Source organism: Tamandua tetradactyla, chromosome 4 (genome assembly GCF_023851605.1).
Source record: "Tamandua tetradactyla isolate mTamTet1 chromosome 4, mTamTet1.pri, whole genome shotgun sequence".
Lineage (NCBI taxonomy): Eukaryota > Metazoa > Chordata > Mammalia > Pilosa > Myrmecophagidae > Tamandua > Tamandua tetradactyla.
The window spans coordinates 180,688,156-180,700,967 of NC_135330.1; the positions used below are offsets into that span (position 1 = coordinate 180,688,156).

Consider the following 12,812-nt stretch of genomic DNA (forward strand, 5'->3'; position numbering starts at 1 on the left):
AGGTGATTTGCTTCAGGGCAGGTATGGGCGTAGGTTGGGGACATTATGTTGATGCTTGTGAACGTGGGTGCCCAGCGGCCAGGGAGGATGTAGCTGTGCAGATGCACTGGTCTGGGGGGACGTAGCCCTGGTGTGTGCTGGTCTAAGGCATGGGGCCCTTTGTGCACATGCGTAGAGCTGTGGCAACGTTATGACTTTGTGGATAGGAAGCAGCTGTGACCCAGCTGCACGGGTCGGGAATTTCTCAGAGCTGGGAAGTGAGGCTGAGGATTGTGTGCATATGTGGTTCTAGGACTGCTGTAACATGTGGTTCCCAGAGTTGAATGACATGATTTGTGGCCCATGTGCATGCCTAGGAGTGCCATAAACAGAGGAGCTGATCTCAGGGAGGGTGGGGTGAGGTTGTGCGACACTATGGGCAGCGGGTAGGGGTAGCCTAGGTATGGAGGTTAGTGCCTGCAACCTTTATGCATTAGCAACAGCCTGCAGGGAACAGGGCAGGGGGTAGGTAGTGCTTGGGAGGGGTGCAGGTGAGGTGGATTGGGCTGCACTTGGGGTGCGGGTGTGGGGCAGGTACATGCACTGGGGGCTGGTGGGGTGGGGGTGCCTGGAGCGTGGGGAGTGGAGAAGGTGAAGGGGTTCAGGTGCATGGGGTGTGGGGTGAGTCATCAGTCACAGGGCTGTGCTGGTGAGAGTAGAGCACCCAAGGAACACAGCCTGGCTGACTTCCTAGTCCTGCGCTCCAGTCTGTGTACTCCCTCGGGCTCCGTGGCTCCACACCTCCATGCCACGCTCCAGCTTTCTGCCTCGCAGTCCCTTGGCCTCTGCAACCAGGGCTGCCACATGTGGTACAGAAGGTTCTCCCAGGTCAGCCGCACTCCCGAATTGCCACCTCAGTTGCCCTCCTGTCCCTTCTCTAACTTTTCCATGGAGCAGGGCTAATCTCAAGCTACTGTAGTCGGCCATCTTCCCAGAAGTCTCTCCCTTCCATTTTACTATGGACTCAATATAGTAACTCACTTCTAGTGAGTAGAAGGCAGCAGGGGTAATAAGACATCATTTTGAGAGATAATTACTAAATGACTGTGGCTTCCATCTTGGGAACTCTCTCCACTCTCACATGTTTACTCTGAAGGAAGCCAGCTTCACTGATGCCTATTGAGAGGCCCACATGGCAAGGAACTAAAAGAGGCCCCTGGAGAACATCCAGCAAAGAACTGAGGCCCGTCAGTCCAACAGCCCCTGAGGAACTGAAGTCTGCCATCAACCATGTGAGTTAGTTGGAAGAAGAGCCTGTCACAGTTGAGAATTTGGATGAGACTGCAATCCTGACTGACAGCTCAACTGCAACTTCATCAGAAACCTTGATTCAGAGGCATCTATCCTAATTCACCTAGATTCCTGATGCACAGAAACTGTGGGATAGCAAAATGTTTGTTTTTTCAAGTGTCTGAGTTTTGGAGTAATTTGTTACACAGCAATAGGTAACTAATACATGCCTCTGTAAATTACAAGTTTCTCTAAAATTCTACTACAGTTGGGATTACTGGGTCTTGGTCGGCATGTTTGGAACTTTACTATAGTTGTCAAAAAATTACAGGTAAAAATAGAAAAAAGCAAATAGTTATACTCAATTCTAGTTACTATCTATAACTACTCTAAAAGCAAAGTTATTTCTTATTTGTGTTCGGCATAAATTAATTATTCAGGATCCCTCCAAGAATTTTTTTATACCACTCATCCTTTTATTATTTAGTAGGTGGTTGCTGGTTCCAAGTCCTACACTTAGATTATATATAAATCTGTATAACTCTAAGTCCCAAGATTAGATTGTACCTTAATAAACTCCATTTCCAATTTGCTTTAATTAGGTTTTTCTTCTTTCTGGCCCATAGGCCAGAATGGTTGCTGTGCCAGCTTTCAATTCATGGCTTCTCAAATCCAGATTTACCCTTCAGTACCTGCTCTATGTTAATGGACTAGACTCGAAGCATTTCTTCCCTACAGTGAGCACGACAGTAATCTTTGCCAGTAGAGGGCATTGGAGGGACATTGCAGGAGGAAGGGGTTTCTCTTTCTGTTTCTGATGTGCTGTCCTTTGCATTTTCTTCCTCCTATTGTATGGCCCATCAGTGGTGTGTGCGTAGGTGTGGCAGGTGTGCAGTGGTCCTCGGACCTAATCACGCAGCCCGAGCAAGGCCTGGTGACCACCTCGCTGTGACTCTCCCAACACAAATGCTGGCAGTAGTGCACTGAGCTCGTCTGTGTGTCCACCCACCAGCCTAAATCTCCCTTCATCCCAGAGAGATGCTTCCTGCTTGCCTGGTGACTGCGTTTAGACAATTCATTGCACTTCATCATTCATTGTACTGCATCCTTCTCCTTGGAGGTCTGAACTCCAGATCAGAGGAGGGGACACCCCTTCCAAGTTTGTCCTCCCCTGGGTGCTGTACCTTTTAGAATTCTTTTTACATCTTTATAGCTTTTCTCCTATCAGAGCTTCATAGGTTAATAATATTAAACTTCTGTTTAACTTACTGTGTGGTTTGTGTCTGTGGATTGGACCTAAGGGATACCATTTCTGCCTTCCCTTGTTCAATTCTATTCCCTCCAACCACTTTCTAAACCTTTTAACACTTTTTTAGACTCAACAGCTTCAACGTACATATATATATATATGTTGTTTTTTTTAACATGGTCAGGCTCCAGGAATCAAACCCGGGTCTCCAGTTCAGCAGGCAAGGATTCTTGCTACTGAGCCACCCTATATTTCTTAATTTCAACCTCACCTGTCACGGTCTAAATCAAGAATTCTTAAATTCATATTACCCAACTAAACAATTATTTTAAAAGTCTATTTCAGGATGGTTTTTAAGATTTAATCAAATCTTATATCCCCATCCTACAAGATATGAAAAACAAAGAGAGGCTTGAACAAAGATGTCCATTCCTGTACTATTTGTAATAGAGGAAACATAAGACATTACAAATGTCCTGCTGACTTTAGACAGATTCACTTGTTTTAATGGTTTTGTTTTAAAATATACTGGTAATTTTGGTGCATCATTCAGAGGAAGTTTGAACAAACTTATGCGTCTTTAAACACTTAAGATTTTTTTTCTAGCTCTGTCCAACACTTTCCAACCCTCTGCCTTCCCCGCCGAGACTCTAATGCCCATGCATCTTTGCATAATCCCTTTTCTGACCTTGTCTCCCACCCTAAAATGCTTCCACTGTACCATTTGAAAACCATACTCAGTCGTTAGCAAAATCCCCAAAATGCTATATTTCTTCTCCTGATATTACTCTTTCTTCCTCTACCTGAAACTTGGTTCTCTCTGACAGGAGAACATTCTCCAAAACCGCTTACATGTTGCCTGTTCTCTCTCATACTGGGCCTGCAGAAGGTAAAGGTGTTTCCCTTTTGCTTTTTTTCTCCTTCCAGACCATTCTTCTTCTCTCATCTGTCAAATTTTAATCCTCTAACTACGCAACACACTACCCCGCCTTGTTGCAGTTATATCCTAACCCCGGGTCTCTTCTCTGCATTCCTTGGGGGATTTGAGTGTCTGTCTCATTATCATTCTCCAACCTCACTTCTGTAGTAATTTTGGATCATTTTACTATCCACAAAGATGATTCTTTCAATATTCTTGATCTCTCAGTTCCTTGACCCCCTTTTTTCCCATCACTCCCACAGTCTGACTACAGACCTTGACACAACTGCTGGCTGCAAATCCCTTATAATCTCAGTTACAAACACCCTGTTCTATCACGCCTTGCTTTTCTAGCCATCTTCCTCTAGCGTCCCGACTGGAGCAATTCAGCTCCATTAGAACTACAGTCCACTTTCTCTCGCCCTCCAATCCCATCTTCAATCCCCTCGTGAATTGGCTTAAATTCTGTACTCTATCATTACAGTCGTAATAATCCCTCTGTACTTCACTTTACTTGCCTAGCTAAACCATAATCTAATTAAATCAAATTCAACATAAACTCAGAAACCTTTGTGCCTGGTCTCACTTTTCATTTTAGTTAACAACCTCGGGTGATCCCCAGCCCCCCAGAAAACAGTGTGCATTTCTTTAGACCATTCATCTCTCACTGTCCTAGATGACTAAATCACACCTCCCTGCCTCTCCTCAAACACAACTCCCGCTCATCCTCACTCCCAGCTGATGGCTTAAAATTCCACTGGTAAAAGAGAACAGAACAGAACTTCCACAAGTTCTCACTTCACATCTTTCCAGTCCCAGAACTCTGTTTTCTCTCTTCTCTGGGGAGGAAGCACTAGTGCACCAGAGCCCATCGCAACCCACCTGCAACACCAGTGTTCTCAGCTCTTCTGTTTCCCTCCCCATCAGTTTCCAAAAATGTTGTTTTTTTCTTCTTAAAAAAAAGCCTCGGGTGCATGGGTGGTTCCATGGTAGAATGCTTGCTTTTCATGCGGGGGACCCAGGTTCGATTCCCAGACCATGCACCCCCCCCCCCCCCAAAATAAAAGCCTTAAAGAAAAAGCCTTTCAGAAATCAGTGTTCAGCCGAAGTGTGCAGCCCGGCATTTGTGGAGCTGAAAGAACATTGAAGGGTTCCCCTGTCACTGACAGTCATTGAGTTATAATGGCACTAGAATTTTCACTGTATATATGTCTCGTTTCCTGGGTCCATGGGAAGCATGAGTCCGTTGGGACCTGAGACAAGAAGAAAACAAGACATCTTTATGAGGAAAAACAGATACTAACAAAAAATACTCCAAACTCTGAAGGAGATAGAACACAAACATGACTGACAGAGGATTTAGGAATCCTCAAGAGGACTCTCAAAAGGATTTGGAAAATGACCCATCAATAAATTCTCAGTCACATGGGACCACAGTCACAGCAAGTGCCACTGAAGAAGTTCAGACCCCAAACCCTGCCTCTAATCTTCACAAAGCCCACCAAGAGGCAGTAGGTCCAGAAAGTACAGATACATGTGATAAATCAGAAAGTCCATGTGAAATAATTATGGGAAATATCCAAAGGATAAAACAGAGCATGAGAACAGAAGGCATTTTCCAGATGGGGAACAAGGGCATCTCCCTCCAGAAAGTCTGGGAGGACAACCCATGGATCCAGATCCTGACGGTTCTCCAAATGACAAGCTAAGAGGAGCAGATGCACACTCCAGGAGCAGCTCTGCAGGCCTCCTGGAGAAGCAAGTGGCAGGACTGGAGCTTCACAGGAGCCACCTGCTCCAGACTCCTGGATGCCCAGGGTCCTCATCATTCCTGTGCAGACAGGAGAGCCAGAGCACACTGGGGAGGCCACTGCTGGTGCCAGAGGCTGGAAGTCATCAACAGGAAACACAAAAATTGGAAGGAAACAAAGAATGCACAGAAAGTAATCAGAAAGACTAATATGATGGATTTTGTAAGCCATGGCTCCATCTCTCTTGCCTTCCTGGCTGTGGTTCTGATTTTTGTCTTGCTAGACTCTAGTAATAGCTACTTTCCTCTCAGGCCCAGCAGCGATCCAGAAATCCAGCTTTGGAGGCCTTCTTGGTTCAGTTCAACCAATTGAAGGATAAATTTCCAGGCCAGCGTCCCTTCCTCTGGCAAAGAGGATGTAAGTGTCTCCACAGAAGCACCTCAATGCTTCAGACCCCACAGAGCCAGCCACCATCATATTTACAGCAGCTCGAGAAGGAAGAAAAACCTTGAAATTCCTGAGGTGCTAGGTTGCAGACGCCTGTGCCTCTTCCCAGAAAGTCTCTGCTGTTCATATCGATGGGGCTGGAAGAACCTTGTAGGTCAAGCTGTTGGTCGACATGGAACTGAGCTCTGGATTTGAAAGTGGTGGAAGGTTGCCGTAGTACACCACGCTGAGTCCCTCCTGCAGGCACCTGGAGCTTCTACAAGTTGTAATCATGAGGATGCAGCTTTTAAAGATGTGGTCCTGGTCCTGACCATTTCCTTAGAGGAAGAAACATTAGAAGCAAACATAGGCCCAAGGGAAACTGAAGAAAAAGTGAGTGATTTGCTCTGGGCTAGATTTACTAATTCTGACACTCCCAATTCCTTCAGCCACATGGGTTCAGAGAAATTGAGTGGACTGTGGAGCCATATTTCATACCTGGTACTGCCTGTTCAGCCAGTGAGGAACATAGAAGAAGAGGGGCGCCTTTTACAAGGCCGAGCATAAAGGTGGATACAGAAGGCATCGATGTTTGGGGGAGTGGGGGGGTGGGGATGGCCTGGGAATCGAACCCGGGTCTCCGGCATGAAAGTTGGGCATTCTAACCCCTGAACTACCAGTGCACCCATTGATTCATTTTAAGAAGTCAGTTTAAAGGCCTTCTGTTTATCTGGAAGGAGGTTGAAAAATGTGAGGAAATGTCTTGAAAAGCACAAATTGGCTTATTTTAGAAATTTTTTGCTTTTTGCAAAAATCTTTCTAATCAAAGCATGACAAGGCTAAAAATTTACCTTTTTTCCCCTTGTCTTTCAAACAAATCAGGTTTGACATATAGCATGGTATATATAATTGAGGATTTTTTTTTTAAACCTAAAAATACAGTAACAGTCATTGCACAAAAAGATAGTCTTCTCAGATTGACTAAGAGTGATTTTTTATTTTCTTGAAAGACTATAATAAGCCTTTTTGATCACTTTTGGACTCTGACTAAAGCTATTACAGAAATAAAGCAATGGTCATTTTTAGAAAAATTTTCTATTACATATTAAATATTTTTAAAACTCACTTTATGCAATTTCATCTCATACTAATATGTACTTTTGAGTGGTATAAAAAAGTAAATATGAAATTAAATATTGAATACTTATTATATGTAAGGTACTGTGCTTTTATTCCATTAATGAGCTCAGGTAAAACCCACTGTACTTAAGAAATGTTCTTAAAAAATGGAAACAGCAAGGAAATTCTTAAAAATATTTACTATAGCTTTCTTGAATGATTTAAAACAGTGATTTTCAAACTGTGTCTACTTACAGGTTTAATTGGAACAATGAGTTCCACTGTTAATGAAGTTCAAAACCTACTTAAGTGGAAAAACATCTTAGAAGATAAGAATGGGTAGGAAAATGAATGTATTAAAATTTATGAGTAGGAAGAGTATGGATAAGGTGTAGGTTATAGAAGCGCTGCTTATGAAAGACACTACAGACGAACAGTTGAATATATAAACTAGTTCTTACTGGCATGTCTCTGGTGCTTTTGCTAATTTCTGTTAATCATCATGTCTGATGGAATTTTATAATTGTCTAAGACGAAAGTTTGTGTGTCCTCTAAGCAGAGTGTATTTTGATAAAGAATTTCATAGATTTTATATGGGCACGTTGGCATAACTTTACAGAGCTCTCTGTTATGCAGTGATGGAACATTATATAATGTAAAGCTCATTTTTAGACTAGCCAGTCAGAACTAAGAATTAAAGAAATACAAGAAATATTGTATTTAATGAGAGGAAACAAATGGTAGATAGATTCTCAGAGGTATTAAGGCCAATATCAATTGTTAAAAAGAAAAAAGCCTCTCTTGCTATGCCATATATGTATAACCTGGTATTTCCCTGGAACTTTGAGTACTGTGTGACAGCTGAGACTCAGAGTTGGAGTTCTGCAGCTCTGAAAGTCAGCATCGCTACATACAACTGTTAAACCAAAAAAGATCAGGCTTCTGTTAGAAATAAGAACAAATCCAATCAGGTTGGGACTAAGGTAAATAAGAATACAGGGTAAAGGATGATAGTGTCTGTATTTTAAACTTCACCTACTGTATGAGACCAAAAAAAAAAAAAGAGCTTTATTTTGTCCAAAACCTATATTTTCTGTAGCACAAAATCTAATTTAACCTGTCTGGATGGTTCAGTTAAACAACCCAAATGCATGGAGCCTAGAAGGGGAATGAGGGCTTGTAATTCTGTGTAGCGTCCTGTCATTCCGGGATACCTCCTAGAGTATGTTGAGCAGATAATTTTAAAATTTTGGTCAAGTCCCTTGAGGGACTGGAAAAAACTATGAAACTATTAAACTTTCCCACCTGGGATAACCCCTGACATGCTCTCAAACACTAGAGACTCCCAGATTAAAAGCTCAAACCCCTGATCTTGAGTATTGCTTTTTTTCCTTCAAATATTTTTATTGAGAAATATTTACACATATACAGTCCATACATAGTGTACAATCAATGGCTCACATTATCACACAGTTGTATACTTATCACATGATCACTTTTAGGACATTTGCATCGCTCCAGAAAAAGAAATAAAAAGAAAAACTCATACATCCCATACTCCTTATACCTCCCTCTCATTGGCCACCTGTTTCGATCTACCCATTTTTTCACCCTTTCCTCCCCACCTACTATTTATTTGTTTTTACTCATCTGTCCATACCCTGAATAAAAGGAGCATCAGATACAAGGTTTTCACAATCCCACAGTCACGTTGCAAAAGCTATTTTATTATACAATCATCTTCAAGAATCCGGGCTACAGGAACACAGCTCAACAGTTTCAGGTACTTCCCTCCAGTCACTCCACTACACCATAAACTAAAAAGAGATATCTATATAATGCATAAGAATAACCTCCAGGATAACAACTCTGTTTGAAATCTCTCAGCCATTGAAACTGCTTTGTATCATTTCTCTCTTTTCCTTTTTGGTCAAGATGGCTTTCTCAATCCCTTGATGCTGGGTCCCGGCTCATCCCGGGATTTCCGTCCCATGTTGCCAGAAAGATTTACACCCCTAGGAATCATGTTCCTTGTAGTGAGGGAGGGCAGTGAGTTCACCTGCTGAGTTGGCTTAGGGAGAGAGGCTGCATCTGGGCAACAACCCCTAAGGGTACTTTGCAAATACTTTTTTATTCTCTGCCTAAATTACTCTGGCATATATCAGGGCATCACATTAACCTGCACAAACCAACAAGATCTCATGCCTTATTTAAGGTTTCATGTATTTATGGTGTTCCACTAAACTGACCATACAAGTTAAATTAGATAATGCGCTATGCAAAATACAAATACAAATTTTGCATCAAATAAATATCTCTCCATTTGGTCTCACACAGAAGTTGAAGTTTTATAATATGGACCTTTACCCTGTATTCTGATTTATTTTAGTTCTGTCCAGATCAGTTTCATTCATATCTCTAGTCAAAGTCTGATCACTTTTTCAACATTTTTAGCAGTTGCTGCATGGGGTTGAGTATTACTCTTATGATACTTACTTCTGTAGCAGAGAAGTTAAGCAAACCTATAATTATGCCTAAGGGTTACTTCCAAGAGAACCTCTTTTGTTGCTTAGAGGTGGCCTCTCTCTAAGCGCAACTCTGCAAGTAAAATCATTACTCTCTCCCCTATATAGGACATGAAGTCCAGGGGTGTAAGTCTCTTTGGCAACGTGGGTTATGACTCCCAGGGATGAGCCTGCCCTGGTGCTATAGAATTGACAATGCGTTCCTGACCAAGAGGGGGAAAAGAAATGTAACAAAATAAGTTATCAGTGGCTAAGAGAGTTCAAATAGAGTTGAGAGCCTATTCTGAAGGCTACTTGTATCCAAGCTTCAGCTAGATATTGCCAATGGCTATGGTTTGCCAAACCCCAACCAACATAATTTCTGTTAATCCTAAAGAACACCCAGGGTTCTATCTAAGATCATACAAAAGTTGTACACATAAAGTTTACTTTTCAGAAACCTAAAACCTTCAGATGGTTCCTAGGCCAGATAAGTCCTGAAACCCAAAGGGGCCAGCCTCTGCAGAACATCAATTAGTTCCATTCCCCTACCACATATTATCAACCGCCCTTTCCAACATGAAAAAGTTTTAATGGGCATAATCCAATACACCTGAAGAGTGGGAGAAAGATCAAAGGAGAAGGAGGGGTATAATAGAGGAGATAGTATTTAACAAATTAGGTATGACTACTAAATCATTACATTGATATTTCTTTTTAGTCTCCTGTGTCTTGGAGCAGATAGAATGAAAAACCTAAAATTGTGAAACTGTAAATCATATGGAACTGTAATCCATACCGAACTCTGATATCTGTTCTATAACTACCTTTTACAATGTACTTTGAAATTTATTGCTTTTGTGTATATATATATATATCACAAGTTAAAAAGACTCTCTTGATGACATTTCTCCTTCTAAGTAGTCCCTTTTTAAAATTTCCCTTTATAGCAAAACTCTTAAAAAACTTGTCTATATTTTCTGTCTCCAATTACTTTTCTTCCATTCTCTGCTGTCTTCAATCTATAGAAAAGTTACAGAGTAATTCAGTGAACACCCGTGTATGTTTACCAATATTTACTAGTTGCTTAGATCTCATTGCTTTAGAACAATAATGGTATATTTATACCAGCAGTATCCAATTATGGTCTGCAGACCCTTGGTGACCTACAACCATTTCACAGAATCCATAAGGTCAAAACTATACTATGTATATGTAATTTTCAGTATGTTGATGTTTGTACTAATGGTTAAAAAAAAATAGTGGACAGCAAGAGGGAGTTATTGCTTACTGTGTACAGTTTCTGTTTGAGGTGATAAAAAAGTTGAGGTAGTGGGTATTGGTGATGGTGGCAGAACACTGTGAATGTTATTTGTACTACTGAAATGTACACTTTAAAGCGGTTAAAATGGGAAATTCTGAGTTGTATAAATATTACTACAATAAAAAGTTTAAAGAAAATGGAAAAGAAAGAAATGGTGGGTGTGCCAGTTTGAATCTGTTGTGTATCCAAGAAAAGCCAGGTTCTTTATTCCTCATTCAATACTGCTGTGTGGGAGCTGTTTGATTGTTTCCATGGAGATATGACCCACCCAATCGTGGGTGGTAACTTTTGATTAGATGGTTTCCATGGAGATGTCATATCTCCACCCATTCAAAGTGGGGTTGTTTACTGGACCTCTTTAAGAGCGAACCATTTTGGAAAAAGCTTTAGAGCCACTAGAATCACCAGAACCAACAGAACGGACAGAGCCCCAGGGAGGCAATTGAAGAAACCTAGCAGATCTCACCATGTGCCTTTCCAGCTGAGAGAGAAACTCTGAACATCATTGACATTCTTGAACCAAGGTATCTTTTCCTGGATGCCTTAGATTGGACATTTATACAGCCTTTGAACTGTAAACTTGCAACTTAATAAATTCCCCTTTCTAAAAGCTGCTCTGTTTCAGGTATATCACATTCTGGCAGCTTGCAAACTAGAACAGTGGGTAAAACTGCTAATATTTGAGCAAGAATCAAAGCCACAGTAACAAATTATCTTAGTTCTCATTATATTTTCAACTGTCCGGCGCCGTCTCGCTCAGCTCCTGATCCTCGGCCGGCGAAGGGGACAGGAGGGAGAGAGAAAGAAGGCTCCAGACACACTGACCTGGCGGTTAACCACGACTCAAGACGCACGGCAGTTGTGAGTGCAGCTTTTACTGAGGCTAGGCATACATTCTTTATTACAGGTTCCACACGGGGCGTACTGCCTCGTGGGAGAGCGACCTCGATGCGGCCGTCAGGTACAGCTCCCTATGGGTCGTCTCTCCGATTTCCTTCCCGGGGTCCCAAATATAGCATGGTGACTACCAATAGCTGAAAGCCACGTACAGAGTTGGGATAGGTGGGTAGGAGAGGCGGATGCATACATCATGGGCGGAAGTGACGTTCGGGCGCCATCTTTGCCCGAACGTCGGGTATACGTTTTAAGCGGAAGCAGGATGTGGGCGCCATCTTAGCTCACTCGATGGGAGGGGGAAACTCTAGAGCAGGCTGCAGCCAGTCCACCAGGCCCATCTGGGAGGCGGCTCTCCACATCTCCCCCTTTTTTATTTATTTTTGACCCAGTGTCTCCATTGATGAGTGTGCTCCCATGAGCCTGAGAGGCCCACTACATGATTTGGTGCTTTGGGGAGTCTGGACTAGGCTCCAGCCATCTTGCGGCTGAACCTCTGGCACCGACCAGAATGCTCACCTCATATAGAGACCGGAGAGCCTGTGAGCTGGAAACCACGTGACTCTCCCTGCAGTGCTTCGCCTCGCAACTGGGGAACAAGAGAAAGGGGATGGGAGAGCGGCTACCAGAGTCGAGGGTGTCTCTCGGTACCTCAGTGCAAAGAGCCCAGTCTGGCCACTACTGTGACTCCGCTCATGAGATCAACCGGAGACAAAAATTATGACTGCAGGCGCCGCCCTTTATACCCGGGACGGGGCCCTGGCCTTGCCGCAAACCTTACTCCTGAGTGCCCCTCCCAGAGTGGCCCAGATGGGGTACAAAATTCAGAAGGGTCATCATCAGGGATATGAGGGGGAGAAGACATAGCCATCATAGTGGCAACACGCAGTTGCTGCTGTGCTTGAAACAAGCGTTCTAACAGGCACTTTATAACAACTAGACCCACCAATAGTCCCACAATTAGGAGAAGCCAAGTGGTTAAGTTCGGCCACGAGAACCAAGAAGTGAACCGGTCCCACAAGTTTTTTACAGTCTCAGCAAGTGTGGAGAGATCAAAGGTGACAGGTTTTAACTGGATCTCCCCGATCTCTAGGAGACCAGATTCTACTTGATTGGAGAGGTTGGTGAACTTAGGGAGATAAGTGTCTCTAAGCCAGGTGGCAACGTTCTGCCTCTTTTAGGTCAGGTTTACTCTAACCGGGGTTACACAGAGCCTCCCGAAGAGCCACCGGGTATCACACCTCTGCTGAAGTACTCTCCATAGGCCATCTATTTCTAGGCCAAGTTCGTCTATTTCAGTCTGGAGATGTTGAATGGCTTGAGAGTTCAGTTCCAGCATCTGATTGTGGTGACGTAG

General features: G+C 43.0%; 1 pseudogene; it reads left to right on the forward strand.

Annotated features, from left to right (window-relative positions):
- Positions 1–4,780: 4,780 nt before the first annotated feature.
- On the forward strand, positions 4,781–6,181 carry LOC143680584 (torsin-1A-interacting protein 2 pseudogene; annotated as a pseudogene).
- Positions 6,182–12,812: the final 6,631 nt, after the last annotated feature.